General features: G+C 39.8%; 2 long non-coding RNA genes across 3 annotated transcripts in view; one reads left to right on the top strand and one right to left on the bottom strand.

Moving 5' to 3' along the window:
- The window catches only part of LOC307039104, a 514,347-nt gene that overhangs the window by 343,984 nt on the left and 155,134 nt on the right, over nucleotides 1-15,229 (top strand). The window lies entirely within an intron of this gene.
- LOC307041601 lies at nucleotides 3,985-5,399 on the bottom strand. Of its 2 annotated transcripts, none has more exons than XR_013808810.1 (3): nucleotides 4,950-5,399; nucleotides 4,676-4,732; nucleotides 3,985-4,597 (listed from the first exon to the last, which is right to left on the bottom strand). It is a non-coding gene; the product is annotated as an uncharacterized lncRNA (long non-coding RNA). The 2 variants fall into 2 exon arrangements; XR_013808811.1 differs by having other exon boundaries at nucleotides 3,985-4,581.

The raw sequence follows: 15,229 nt of genomic DNA, 5'->3' as shown, positions 1-15,229 counted from the left end.
GGGACGTTAAGAGCATTCCATGGAATATAACAAAAAGTGTTTTCTGAAATAAATTACATACCCCATTGAATTATGACTGAAGATCGTCAGCTGTCTTCCTCTCCCGTGTTGTTCCTCGATACATACAGGCTGCAGCACCTTTGACAACTTCTCTCTACATATCAAACATACCGGTAAACCAGGATCGTTTGCTGTGAAAGCATATAACTCTGTCCACGCAGAATTAAATCCTGTGTTCCTCCGGTACTTTTATTTTATTTTATTTATCCATAGTTCGCTCATCGAGCCGGGGGTCAGGTTATTCATCCGCAGGAAAAGGCGCTGGCGCGGGACCGTAGAAGGATATGACGCATATTTTAGTTGACCTAATTAAAACCGTTTTTTTTTTAATTTATGTGTCACAGTATCACCTCAAAATACAAGATACGAAACATTTCAACCATGCAACAACATTTAAATAGTCCTACAAATACTTTTATTTTCTTCTTATTTTTGTCTAAGCTCAAGGGAGCCAGAGCAGAGGGCTTAAAGGGCCGCATGCGGCTTGAGGGCCGTGGGTTGCTGACCCCTGGCCCTAGGCAGATAGCCTTAGCTAGAGCTATTGTTTGCTAACACCATATGTGCCATTGTTTACGTTCAGTTTTTCTTTTCTCCCCGATCGCCCCGCCTACACTGCGTTGCTACCCCAGGTCCTAAACTGTAATTGAAATGCGCCACGGCCTCGGACGGCCAGCGAGGCAGCCCGAGACCTGAGCGAGGACGCTTAGGGACGCTTAAACGGGGCTACCCCGCTGCAGTAGAAATGTGCCATAAGTGCTCCAGTCTTTGCAATAAGATATCATGGTCGATAGTATCAAATGCAGCACTGAGATCGAGCAAGACAAGAATAGAGACAAGTCCCTGGTCTGAGGCAATTAGAAAGTCATTTGTGACTTTAACCAGAGCTGTCTCTGTGCTATGATGTGTTCTAAAGCCAGACTGAGAATCTTCAGATAAATCATTGTTTTTTTAGTAATCACACAACTGTTTTGCGACTGCTTTCTCAAGAATTTTTGAGAGGAACGGAAGATTAGAAATAGGTCTATAGTTGGCTAAAACCTCTGGATCGAGGTTGTGCTTTTTAAGAAGCGGTTTTATCACTGCTACTTTGAATGATTGTGGAACATAGCCTGATAATAAAGACATATTCATAATATTTAATAAAGAAGTACTAATTAATGGAAAAACTTCCTTCAACAGCTTAGTTGGAATCGGGTCTAAGATACACGTTGATGGTTTTGAAGAAAGAATAATTGAATTCAATTGTTCAAGGTTTATGGCTGAAAAGCATTCTAGTTTACTATCTAGTGTAATATTAGCACTTACGTTTCCGGGACCTGTTGATAACACTATACTGGTCAAAGGCAAGAGGTCATTAATTTTGTTTCTAAGAGTAACAATTTTATCATTAAAAAAGCACCTAAAATCATTAATACTGAGTGCTATGGGAATAGAAGGCTCAGTCTAGCTGTGGCTCTCTGTCAGCCTGGCTACAGTGCTGAAAAGAAATCTTGCATTATTCTTATTCTCATCTATTAATGAAGAGTAGTAGGCTGCTCTCGCTTTACGCAGTGCTTTCTCATATTCATTGATTGTAATATGCCAAATTAAACGAGATTCTTCAAGTTTAGTGGAACGCCATATCCTTTCAAGTTGTCTCAACTTTTGCTTTATTTTGCGGGTTTCGGCATTATGCCATGGAGCTATTCTATGTTGTTTTATTTTCTTCTTTTTCAAATTAGCAACAGAGCCTAATTTTATTCGCAATATTATTGCATATTATCTTCAATTATTATTATTGCATATTATCTACAATTAAGTAAACTTTTTCGGGGTTTTATGCAAAGTATCATGTTATGTGTGTAAACCTCTTCAAAAACGTGTATGCTAGCCATTTACTTGCTAGCATTCTTTAGTTGTGCTCAATTTTAGCTAGAATCGTCACTACCGAAACAGTCACTACCGAAACAGTCACTACCGAAAACGTACGTTTCGGTAATTGACATGATCGTTTCGGTAGTGACAAAATGGAATTGTAAGCAGGTAAATCCCATAGTTTTGAAATAAATGTGTTTTAAAGTCTGAAAATCAGTGTGTTACTTTGAAAGGTCTCTTATTATACTATTTGTAGGCATATATTATAGGTCTCAGGTATATAAAAAACATGTGTATGACGTGTTTTGCACAAAATACCAAACAGATCCCCCACTCTAGCCTCATCCCCCTCTATTTCAGCTGTTACTAAAGTGCTGATTCTGGGTCAGTAGCTTCAAACATTCACACTTCAACATAAGGCATGTTATGAGTTAAGATTAAGCAATAAGGTTGAGGGAATATGATACAACCTTGAGAACAAAATACTGTGGTCACTACCGAAACACTGGATGTTTTGTAAAAAATTAAGTATATTGAGTTATCAAATAAAATGATATGATACTGATTGGTCTAATGTATGTTCAATTCCAACAATCATCAACTCTGGAATCAATATGATTAGTATTATGAATTTTACAAAGAACAATTGCATTGTGATTTTTATGAATTGTATAAATTGAACTTTGATAAAAAATTAAATTGCATTGATTTAATTGAGAAAACCCTCAAGAAATAATTGTTAAAATACTATTTAGAGAAGGGAAGGTAACACAATTAACAGGTTAATATAATACTTTTTTACTACAGAGTATGTACTATGTTTTAGTAGCGACCATTTTTGGTAGAGGAAGAACATTCCAATACAGTCTGAAAATACGATATAAAAATGTACGGTTCTTTTACTAGATATGTGTAATTTAGATATGGTACAAAATATATATGGACAAAGTTTTGGGAAAAAAACATACAACATTTCAAAACATTTCTAACCTGACTTTGGTCCAATTCGGTAGAATGGCCCATATGTTAGAGGCACTAATGCATACTGTGGAAGCAAATGTTACAAATCTATCCTGTGTTGCGTGTTATCTGGAGGCGGAACCTGTATGTCAGAATTCCATACAGTTCCTCCTCCAGATAACATGCTTTACCTGGCTTTACCTGGCTGAACGATGCATGGTGACTCTGTTGTAGTAAACCTCTGGAACTCATGCAGCTTCCATCGGTTCAGATATTATCAGGTAAATATTTCAGTGTTTACACATCCAATATTGTCTGTGTGAAAAGCTGCGTGAAAAAGAGGAATCCTTAAACACAAGTAGAATTTCAAAAAAGGTCAGCTGTTTTATGATCAAGGGGTGCCCAACCAGTCGATCGCAAGATCTGTCTAAAAATAGAACAACAATATTCTGTGTTATCGTTAATGTCCTGTAACATAATCTTCCTGTTCCAGAATAATGCACTTGAACGCATCAAAGTTTTGTGATTGGCCGGCGTGACCCCATGTGTCGGGGCGTGGCTGGTGGGCAGGGGGAACTATTTCGCTGACGTTGTCAGTGTCAACAGGAGTGACAGTCCGCACACACAAGAGGCTTCTCAATACTCAGAGTTCCTGTCTCAGGGTTATGGCTAGAAAGGATCCGTCTAATGTAAATATGACGTCACGTTCTCGTTCTAACTCTCGTTGTAATCGGAGCGGCTCAGTTGTAATCGGAGCGGCTCGGAAGCGCAGTCACGTGGCTGAATGTTTACATTTGGGATGGCGAGAAACTAAACTATATTAAGTATGTAAATACTTGTTAGCGGTCTTGCTGTTGAAAGAAGAATGACAACACTGTAGATCAGCAACACTATGGTTTATTTTGTATTCACAGGCAAGTCAACGTTGTTGCAGTAAAAGTCCCAAGATAGCTCCTGGTGCAATAAAATGTATGTTGCATGTTACTGCTGTAGATGTGTTTACCTCTTTTATATCCCGTTGGGTAGTTTAATCTTAAGCAATGCATCATATTCTATAATATCATCATGCGTAGCTTTGTCTCTGTCGTATCTTTCAAAAGTAAAGTGAAACAGCTGTTTTCAGTTTTGTGATGATGCATTTTCCAGCTGATCCAAGAGGCTTTTTAAACACCTTACTTGGCTTAAGAGGGAGGGGAATTTTGTCAACACAAAAAGGAACACTTTATCCTTCAGTTTATCACAAACATTACATCAACACATTTGGAGATCCTAATTTGAATCGAGTCTGTAATTTGATATTAAGGTTTTAATAATTAAATGAGGTCATGAATTGAGTTCAAGGTTAAGATCATCTTTATTATCCTATGTACACAAATTAACATACAACATTAATATAACAGTAACGAATAAAACAAAATAACATTATGCAACTCTGATCTTCTTGCTCATACTTTTCAAAGTTACTTTTACATTTGCTTTACTTCTCCTGCTACTGTTTGCTCTGCTTTCAACTTCTCTTTCAACTCTGCTCTTTACTCTGCTTTCCCTGTTTCCTCTGTTCTCCTCTCCTCATCTTCTCCTCAGACTATCCTCCTTTTGCTGTATCCTCTCCTCTCCTGTTCTCCTCTCCTCATACTCTCCTCCTTTTGCTGTCTCCTCTCCTCTGTTCTCCTCATCTCCTCTCCTCCTCAGACTCTCCTCCTTTTACTTTTAGATATTTAGACTGTAATGACAGCTTATGATATACTTTTTATAACTACATAAATCACATGCAACGGATTAAAAACGTTGTTTTACTTACCACCTCTTTACAGCTCCATTCATCTCCAAGCTTCCAACATTCACCTGGCGGTGGTGCCTTGGATGAAAGCAACTTTTGATATGATACAATACAACAACAATAGTTAACACCTATCCACAGCAATAAGCACAATGAGAAGACTAATGGTCTCTTTTATATCAGTTTCTATTGGAGTGAAATGAACTGTGCCATTTCACATAGGATTGGAATGGATGATTGGCTGTGTTTTGTGAATATAGAGGAGATGGCAAAAGTAAATATACTTTGTTCTTACCTAAAGCATCTATCCTCCTCTTCGTACCCCTGCCTGCTCCTCCCGCATTAGACTCTGGGGACTTAGCTTTTAAAATCTTGTTCAAGCTGTCCACTCTGTAGTTGGATCCCATGACCTCAGCGTTATGACCCACCCGGCCTGAAAAAGGGTGTCTACGATGGCTGGTACTGAGAGGTGTTATGGTCCTCTTCTGCCTTTTGTGTTTGGGGGGCGTGAAGGTGAGAGGAAGACTACTGTCATGTGGGGTGTGTTGCTTTACGTCCTCCAAAAGATCATTTAGTCTTGATATCACTGTACACATGAACGTCTTATCCTGTAGGTGGTATGTGTGCTCAGTAATTTCCCGCAATAAGGTCCCACACTGCTGTCGTTTCCTATCTCTTGAGGACTTTGAGTGGTTACCACTGCTCTGATTACAACGAGAGTTAGAACGACGTCTCTTCCCGCGTCCCGCCCACCCCAACCCTTTCCGATTACAGCCGAGCCGCTCCGATTACAACGAGAGTTAGAACGAGAACGTGACGTCATATTTACATTAGACGGATCCTTTCTAGCCATAACCCTGTCTCAGGTCGACTATTTTCATTTCCTCGGTCCACGGTTTCACCGGAAGTTGATTTGTCTGCGCCATCTTGAGTACCGTCCCATGGCTCTTATTTCTGCCGGAGGACCGAGGATTGAGGAGTGAGGAGCGATAATGGAGGAGAGATAATCGAGGAACCACCAGTCCATCCTCCGATGAAATCCTCAGATACTCGCCCCGGCCCCTTACTGCACCGATCTCATGCTTCTTGTTCTTGACATGAGAGCAGTGCCCCAGCGGAGTGAAGAAAATAAATGAAACTCACGAGAGTCACTCCTCAGTTTAAACTGTGTTTTGTTTCAATTCATGTATCATTCAGTTACAAATATGTGATCTATCTGAACAACAAAGTGGTCAAAAATCATTTTATTCATTTATTGGAAACATTTTCATGATCACTTTTTTCGTTTTATATTTTCATTTACTGTCATTTCCATTCAGTCAGTCATTAAGTGCTATTAAAATGTTAATGTGCTACATATCCACACAAACAAACAAAGTTTGCAATCCAATGAATGTTAATCTAACTGGGTTTTGATAGATAATATATATATTTTTCTTCTCTCAATTATTTTATTTCTATTGTGCACTCTAATCAATATTAATCAAACTATTCTTCGTTTATACATTTTAAGAATGGCGTTTATCTTTTTCGAGAATGAGTTCTTATTTGATTTTATTTATTGGGGTCCACAACAGATGATACAAATGTTTGTGTCAGTAAATGTGTGGCAGGGGTGATTGTGAAAATAACGGGGACAGAGCTGCTGTCAGACAAACAGCTGTGCGGCGTCATCACAAACGGACGTCGCTTCACGTGACGCTCCGGAGGAAAGGATGTCCCATTGCTCTTAAAACTCATTTCCCTGCTTCTCGTGGTTTCCTTGCGTCCCTCCATGCTTCCCTGGAGGGAGGGACTAAACACAGGGAAACGACGCAAGTGAGCCAAGCAAGGATTTCATTTAACCGACCTGAGACGGGGCCAAATTTTCCCTCCTCGACTCCTCGGTCCTCCAGTAGTGACCCGGAAATGAATTTCAGCGCGCCACAAAATACACAAAGGCTGTAGCCTGATAATGCTTTAGGAGCTGTAGGTGTGTGTGGTACAGCAGGGCTGCCAACACTCACGCATTGAGCGTGAGAGTCACGCAATTAACCCATATCTCACGCATCCGCATCTGTAGCCTGTTATTGTCTCATTATACCGCACTGTCAATTAATCAAAGTAAATATATAAGTCATCATGAACACATCTGTCCATCAGACAGAGGGCTGCTGTGCCTCCTGTCATCATTAATGGACGTCTCTTTAAAATGACCTCTCAGAGGAGAGGAGTTCTCATTTCTCTAACCGCCTGCTGCTTCCCCTCCTCTCTCCTCGGTTCCCCTCCTCGGTCCTCCGCTCGCATCTCCTGTGGGCGGGACTAAGTCTCGAGGAGGGGAGTCGAGGAAGGGAGTCGAGGAGGGGAAATTTAAGAATTGAGAAGCCTCTATTCAAGACCGCAATTATCGCAGAAGCAAAAAAGCCCAAAATATATAATTTTCACTCCGAGTGGGAGGATGATTATTTTTGTATCTATTCCGATTAAAATTCCATCTGTCTCTCATCTGCAATGCGAGCGTGGCTTTATCGAAGAAGGGTAATTTAGGAGCGGCATTTCAAAACAGTGCACAAACGCTACGAGACGGAATTCCCTCCTAATTCTGTCCGACGCTCCCAAAAGGTGAGGGACCTGAGAGGACAGCTAAATGCACAGCAGTCCATTTTCACCAGGCCCAACAACAAGAGCAAGGCTGCTACCATAGCATCTTATCGTGTCAGTCACGTTCTTGCGAAACACATGAAGTCTTTCAAAGACGGCGAAGTTGTGAAAGAAGCATTCCTGGACAGTAAAAATAACAGTAGCATTTCAACAGGTTTTTGATATAATAAAAACTCAAGTTAGATACCGTTATTAATCAGCTGTAAGTTTTAGTTTGTTTGAACTTATACATTATAATTATTGTACAAAATGGTATAAGAATTCAAACTTAAATTGATTATAGTCTATTATCAATTCAGGTTAAGAAACTAGTGTTGCTTGCGTCCTATTTTAAAGGCATTTATTTTTTATACTCTACTAAAATGCAACAAAAAAGGGTTTGATTCTATTAATTTTGTCTTTTTTATTGCACTTTGGCAGCAGATTCCTGTGTAGCTTCAGATCTGAGTTGTCTTATTAGTAAGCCTAATTTATACTTTTGTAGCAATACTATTTCTATATAATGGCAAAGAAAGGGTTCAGAGTCTTTTCTTTTTTTCCTGTGTCATATGTGGCAGCACTGTTCAATGTCTCTTGAAAACATTACCCACCGTAGTATGTGACGTGTGAATACACTCCAACTCTGTATCAACAACACTGTTGTGTAACTTCAGTTAAATACTTTTATGTGTGTAGATTAGAAAGAGGTAAGATAAAGGATCTGCTGTATTTTATGAAGCATTAATCGTACAAAGGTCAGTTTTATACAAGTAGAATTGTGTATTTACCTGGAGGCTGTCAGTAATGGCTACACCTCTCTATTTGGACTGGTAGATCTCGGCAGACTGGCAACTTTAAAAGTAGCTCTCAGTTCAAAAAAGGTTGGGCCCCCCTGATCTAGATGAACGGCTCTGCTTTGTTGACAATGACAGTTAAAACAAGAAGCAGACGTTAAGATGTATTTATGTATCATAGTTGTTGATTGGTGACTGCAGACTTATTAAAGGTCACCTATTATGCACAATGCACTTTTTGATATCTTTTACACATAAATATGTATCCCCTGTGTGTCAGGAGACTCACAAAGTGTCATAAAATACAACCCCCTCTCTTTTCTACCTTACCCACATCTCTAAAAGCGGGGGAACAACCGAGCTGATCCAGATTTGCTGCGTCATGACGACATTACTAAAATGTGGGCTGGCTTTACATTGAACTCCTGGGGTATGAGGCAAAACACTTCAGAGACATGTTTTGTATAGATATGGGCGTATAACAGGGGTATTCAACAAAAATTCAACGAGGCCCAGTTAGAGAAAATCTCCCCATGTAAAGGTATGGAAAATCAAAATGTCTAACTTGCTTTATGAATTAGTGTGATATATATTGAAGTAGCCTGTAGCTTTATCAACGTCTGCATGTAATCAACAACTGACTGCCAATCAAATAAAGAGAGTACAATTCATAAACAACAATATTTATTTTCAATTAACATTGAACTATACAGATATACAGTAAATAATGTGGATATGTGTAATGTTCCTCTCGGGCTGCATTTAAAAATAAAATAGAGAAAATAAATAAAATAGCTTTTGAAAATATGTGCATCTTAAAAGTGCTTAATTTTAGATAAATAAAATAAAGTGTAGCAGCAGCTTGAGTTTCCCTTTTTCTTTGTTAACCGTTTCACATAATGACTTAACAGTTTCAGACGCTTATAGAACAATATCAGTCTTTACACATCATAACAACTGAACAGTTTTAAAGTTTCTCTTTCTTTCCCTCTTATATTGCAGTCCCTCACTCACTTTGTTTTATTCAGTGTGAAAATTGAGCTTGAGCTTGTCCTGCCAGGAGTTTAAATCTGGGCTGAAAATGGTGTCAGGGCCATTCTCATACACATGCAGGTACTCATTGGCTAGCCTCGGTTAGCCTGCGCTGGAAAAATATTCAGTTTGGTCGACTGATCATATTGGGCTCTGAGACTGCTTATTTTTTGTGACCTCAGTTCTGACTTGAGAGGGAATGTTTGGTCAAACACTTTGTGTTTTGTCTCATAGTGGCGTTTTGGCACTTTTAATGAGCACCATGGTCTCTGCACAAATGAGACACACTGGCTCTGTGCTCCCAGTGGGCATGATGAACATGAATGAGTCCACTCAGGGTTAAAAGCTTTGTTCTCACTGTCCACTTTCCTCTTCTTGGAGAGCGCCATGTGTAATTATTTGTCTCTCCCTGTCTGCCGCTAACACGCCTGTTGAATCTCCTCTCCGCTTCTCTCCCTGTATCGCTAATTATTCTCTTCACTCACTTTCCTCTCCGCTTCTCTCTGCTGCTCTCTCGTCTCTTCTTCTGTGTTTCTCTCCCTGTATCGCTCACTCGTCTCTTTCGCCCCCTGTCGGCGGCGGTTAAAATAGAATCGCCCCGTCAAAATTGAAATCCCCTATGTATTGATTATAGGTCCGGGTCCGTATAGGTCGGCGTCTGGGTCCGGATCCGGACCGCGGTCCGCTTGTTGCCGATCCCTGGCCTATAATATATTGTCCAACTATAGAATAATAGGTGAGCTTTAATGCTCCAGGCCATCATCAGTGCTAAACAGAGAGAAGCAGCATGTCACAAATAATCAGTATATTGTAGAGCCGATGAACGGGAGTCAGAGGCGGTGTATTCAGACTGGACTTCCACACTTTATTATCCATTAATCGACAAGAGGTAAGTACATGTGCTGCTCTGTATGATAAACTAGCATGAACGACAACAAACCCCGGTACCCTCACTAACGGGTCCGGGTTGCAACACACACTAATCACACGGTGAATTATGTATCATAACGTGTCACCACAATATCTACTGTCTGTAGGGGAAAATAAAGAAAGGTTCACCATTCGCCCAAAGTTGATTTGTGCAGCTGATATCTAAATGTGGTTGCAATTGTTGCACATTTGAACAGTTTGTGTGAAACAAGATGCACCTAGAAGTCTCAATGAATCACGTTAGGGAACAGTAAGGCTGACCGCTTATTTTAACAGCTTATCCGTGCACTGTGGGTTAGAAAAATGATGTGAACCCTTTGGAACTTCCTGGTTTTATGCATAAATTGGTCATTAAATGTCATCTGATACTCATCTAAGTCACAAGTATAACACAATGTTGAGCTAATCACAAACAAACATTTATAATCTTTCACGTCTTTATTGAACACACCCATTAAACATTCAGAGCACCGGTGGATAAAGTGAACCCTTGGATTTAATAACTGAATTTAGATTTAGTTGTGTATTTTCCCAAACTCCGTGGGCCTTTTCAAATGACCAAAACCATCTGATGCTCAGTTTACAAGGGACTTTAGGGGCCTCTCTTACCTCATTCACACCAACGGTGTTTCAGGGCCGCTTCGGAGCTGGAGCTTGAAAAGCACTGGGTTTTCCTGTTCACACCGCAGCGGAGCCTCTTAGCTCCGGAATCCGGTTCATTTCGAGCACCAAAAAATTGTCAGAGCAAAAGCACCAAATACGTCAGGCTTACGTCGAGGCGGGGGCAGGGGCAGGGGCGGGATCAACTCCTGAACAACAACAAAAAGCCGGCGTTTTATCCAGTTTGTACACAACGATGGAGAAACTTAACAAGCAGCAGTGGTCCACTGAAGAGACCAAATACCTACTGGGAATCTGGTCTTCCGAAGAGGTACAGAGGAAGCTGGAGCACAATCAGCCATTGTTGTTGTTGTCGGTGTCAGCTGTGAGGGGTTTCCGCGCGGTTTGGCTTTATGAAGCGGGCACGCAAACGGTTACGTCATGACGCAAACGATGACGCAATGACGCAGCACCAGTCGGACTCTGGGCAGTGTGAAAAGATCCGGAGCTAAACCGAAGAACCGGTTCTGAACCTGAAAAGCTCTAGCACGGAGCTTGAACCGGAGTTGCGTTGGTGTGAATGAGGTATCAGTAGGTCTCTGGTCCCAGGGCCCATAGCACCATTATTGATACTGGACTTCTAATATAGAGGCAACATTAAGACTTAGTGTGACATCTGTTACATTTTCCGTTCTTTGAGACAATTACAACAGATCATCACTAAAACACCCTTCTCCCCTCACTGCAATGTGAAAAACAAAAAAGAGCCTTTGTTCTGTTCAGGGAACACTTTTGAGAGGTGCCGTATCATTCAGTTTTAATGTTTGTATAATTACTGGAAGGGCTGCCGTGACAATTTGACTCTTTTGACCGCCTGATATTTTGAGTTGACAATTTAGTTTTTAAGGACAAATTCTGGCAACTATTGGACGGATGTTGGCCAGTAATTTGGTACAGATACTCAGGGTGCCCAGAGAATACATTTGAATGACTAAGGGGACCCTCTGATTTTTCCTGCATTGGGAACAGCAGATATATATGACAAATATGTCAAGACACAAGATGCTGTGGCACAATCTTTTGGCATTACATTACATTTAGCTATAGCTGGCATGAATTAATCCCACTGAAATTCCAAAGACTACTGGATGGATTTTGATGATATTCATGTCTCTTGTGCCAATAATGGAACAAACCTTTCCTAACATCTCCTCTCTGAATTCTGTGCTTATCATAAGTCCCTTTGGACATTAGCGCTGTGGGCTTAATGAAAGTAATAAAGTCACATGGCCGACCATGAGCAAAACAAGAGGTGCAGTTTGAGTGGAAGAAATGGATTTAATATGGAAATCACTTGGATGTGCTTCCCACAATAATTTGCTTTGCTATACTGAATCTTTTTTTCAGTATATGGTGCAGAGGAAATTATGAATGATCTAAGTTCATTCATAATGGTTTTCACCCTTAAAGCGCTTTATTGTATAAAACGTTCTTCACAGAAAGTTGCCTTGCCTTGAGTCTACATAGTTATTGACCCTTGAACAGTATGAAAGTAATGACTATGAATGAATGGCAAGGTTAATTCAAGGAGTAATGGAGTAAAGAGCAGTGATTTTAAAAGGGACTTTTTACTTTTCCATCACCATAATCATATCAGAAATGTGATGTACAGGGCAGGCTGCAGATTTAGTCACCAGGTTAAATATTTGTATTGACTATTTCCGCCTACACGGAAAGTAAAGAACCAAAACTCCAGAGAAAAGCCCTGGATCGGGATAAGATTCAGAACTTCTCTCATCTCATCTAACCATTCCAATACTCGAAATTTGGAATGAGGCAGAAATGCAACACATCATTCAGATGTCTCTGCCTTCAGATTGAGAAGTCAGACTGGAAGTCTAAAATCTTACATCATCACACTAAAACCTCCAACCACCGAGCTTCAACCATAGCTGAGGACCTTGGCTAATCAGCTGTTTGTACCGCCCAAGCCCCTAGGAAGTGTGCTGGACTCTGAGGAAAATATTCCTTGTGGCCAAACGGCGGTACTACACTTTCTTATCAGTCGCTGGGCCCGGAGAGACTTTTTCCCATTGACTAACATTGGGAAAGAGAAGTCTATAAATCGTTGGATAATTTTTTTTTAACTAAATAAACTACCCAGTATGAACATTTGTATAGCCCTTATTAAAAACATTCGGTCCTCAAGTTGTAAAATGTGCTAATAACGTTATTCTGAGAGTTATTTTCCTCAGCATTAATTTATGAACGCGCATCTAACCCACGGAACCGCGCCGCCCGGCACGTTCATGTGACGTGTTCAGTACAACATGAGTTTTACCTTTACCCATGGATGCACAATAAGAACGGATTATATGATTATATGAATACTCTCGTGACGTTTCGCTCTCAAAAGTTGGGCCATTTTGCCTTCATGCACCAATGAGCAACTCTCATAGGAATTAACAAGGCCCCGCCTCCCACGCTGTATCCAGTTCTTATTATACATCCATGGTATCGCCTACGTCTGTTTCCGGTGGCTTTATTTAGAAATTCAGTTCCTGACGGACGGCAAAAAAGCCCGATATTATAGAATTAAACAAATAAATAAAAACAAGGATAATTGCGTGTTATTGTTGAGTAAATAACAGTGTGTTATTTAGAAAGAATAACTCATTAGATTAAAATACATATTTCAGTATTCTGAGCCCCATTTCTTTTCCTCACGAACGGCAAAAAAAGTCAGACATTATACGACTTAAAATAAAAACAATAATCGTGGCTTGATATTGAGTAAGAACATGTTTTTATGAACCACACAGCTTCCGGTTTTCCAAGACCCGACCGGACAAAAAGACGTGGTGCAGGCACGAAACATACTACCAATAGAAATACATTACTTTTCAAATCGTTCTGTGTGACACGAAAAAAGGGGAAAATCGTGTTGCTGAACACGAATCAATAGATTAAATGTCGCGACTATAACAAGAAATGCTGTGAGACTGGGTTGACTGATTATATGTAAGTGTCAGTATATTGGCAAGTCATGAAGGTAATAAAATGGTTAAAAATAATCTCTATTATTAGCAATGTTAGACCTTCTATTTTATTTGAGTATCATATTTGAACTCAGATTATGGCCTTAAATGTTTTGTTCTTATGGGATGATGTTTTTATACTTTCTTACAGGTAGTGTGTACGGTCCACTAAGCTTGCAAAACGTTATAAATGAAAACACTTCATAATAAAATGTAAGAAATAAATTGTTGTGTTGGGATGCTCGTCCTCAGATGAATGTCCTCCTCTGCACCATGGCTGCAAAACAAAGCAGTCCCATCTGAACACTGTGTGTGTGTGTGTGTGTGTGTGTGTGTGTGTGTGTGTGTGTGTGTGTGTGTGTGTGTGTGTGTGTGTGTGTGTGTGTGTGTGTGTGTGTGTGTGTGTGTGTGTGTGTGTGTGTGTGTCTGTGTGTGTGTGTGTGTGTGTGTGTGTGTGTGTGTGTGTGTGTGTGTGTGTGTGTGTGTGTGTGTGTTGGTCTTCCTTCCTTCCTACCCCACACCAACCTTCCTTTATGGAGCTTATAAAGTCATAACATATTAAGTTGAAGGTCAAGTGGAGTCCGTTATCACTTTAGCAGGTGCACTGTGTGGGCCTGCATGGTAAAGGTTATAATGTTCAGTTATCGATTAAACTAAGAGTCGTTTAACTGAACTGTAGAATAGTTTTACGGTGCTGTTGAACTGTATTTCTGAGGTCTCTGTCCTTTTGCCCACCTAATTTACGTTGCCATAAAATGCATTACAGTAAAACAAATGTGCACCCATATACATAAACACAGGGGTGGAAAGTAACTAAGTACAATTACTCAAGTATTGTACTTTTTTCTTACCTATTTGTACTTTCATCAGTATTTCTATTTATACTACTTTATACTTCGACTCCACCGAATTTCAGAGGCAAATATACATTTGGTCAACATTGAGAAAACAACAATGCTTAAATGCTGTTACTAACATGCAAAAAGCAGGATCCTATAATAATCATAATAATAAAATAATCTGAAAAGATCCATTCTGCTTAACGAGTACTCTTGGTTTTGATAATTGAAGAATATTTAGATGATAATATGTATGTGCTTTTTAGTCATTTAAAATGGGCCATTCTGAAAAATTTGTACTTTTTTTCTTTGTACATTAATTTTAATGCTAATTATTTTGGTACTTTTACTGAAGTAACATTTGTAAATCAAGACTTTTACTTGTAGTGGATTAATTTAAGAAGGCCATAGTATTTTTACTTGTACTTAAGTAATGGATTGGAGTACTTCTTTCCACACTGCATACTGCATGCATATGAACATTGATCCAGGCCTTAAACTGGTTTGCATTACATTTGATGGTAAAACGTGCCCTCTGCTGTTCAGAAGGAAGACTCTGTTTGGTTGGAACCGTTTAGCTACTGATAGTTTACTCTACAACAGACTGTATGTGGAGTATCCCTAAAGAGGTAATCATGATGTGATGCTGTGAAGTTTACTTTCTGTTCCATGTCTTACTGACATTACACGAAGAACCAGATGTATGCGTTCACCCTGAGGTTC

Source organism: Notothenia rossii, assembly GCF_949606895.1.
Source record: "Notothenia rossii genome assembly, chromosome: 5".
Classification (NCBI taxonomy): Eukaryota; Metazoa; Chordata; class Actinopteri; order Perciformes; family Nototheniidae; genus Notothenia; species Notothenia rossii.
The sequence above is the reverse complement of the archived record's forward strand: the minus strand, read 5'-3'. Positions and strand labels throughout refer to the sequence as shown.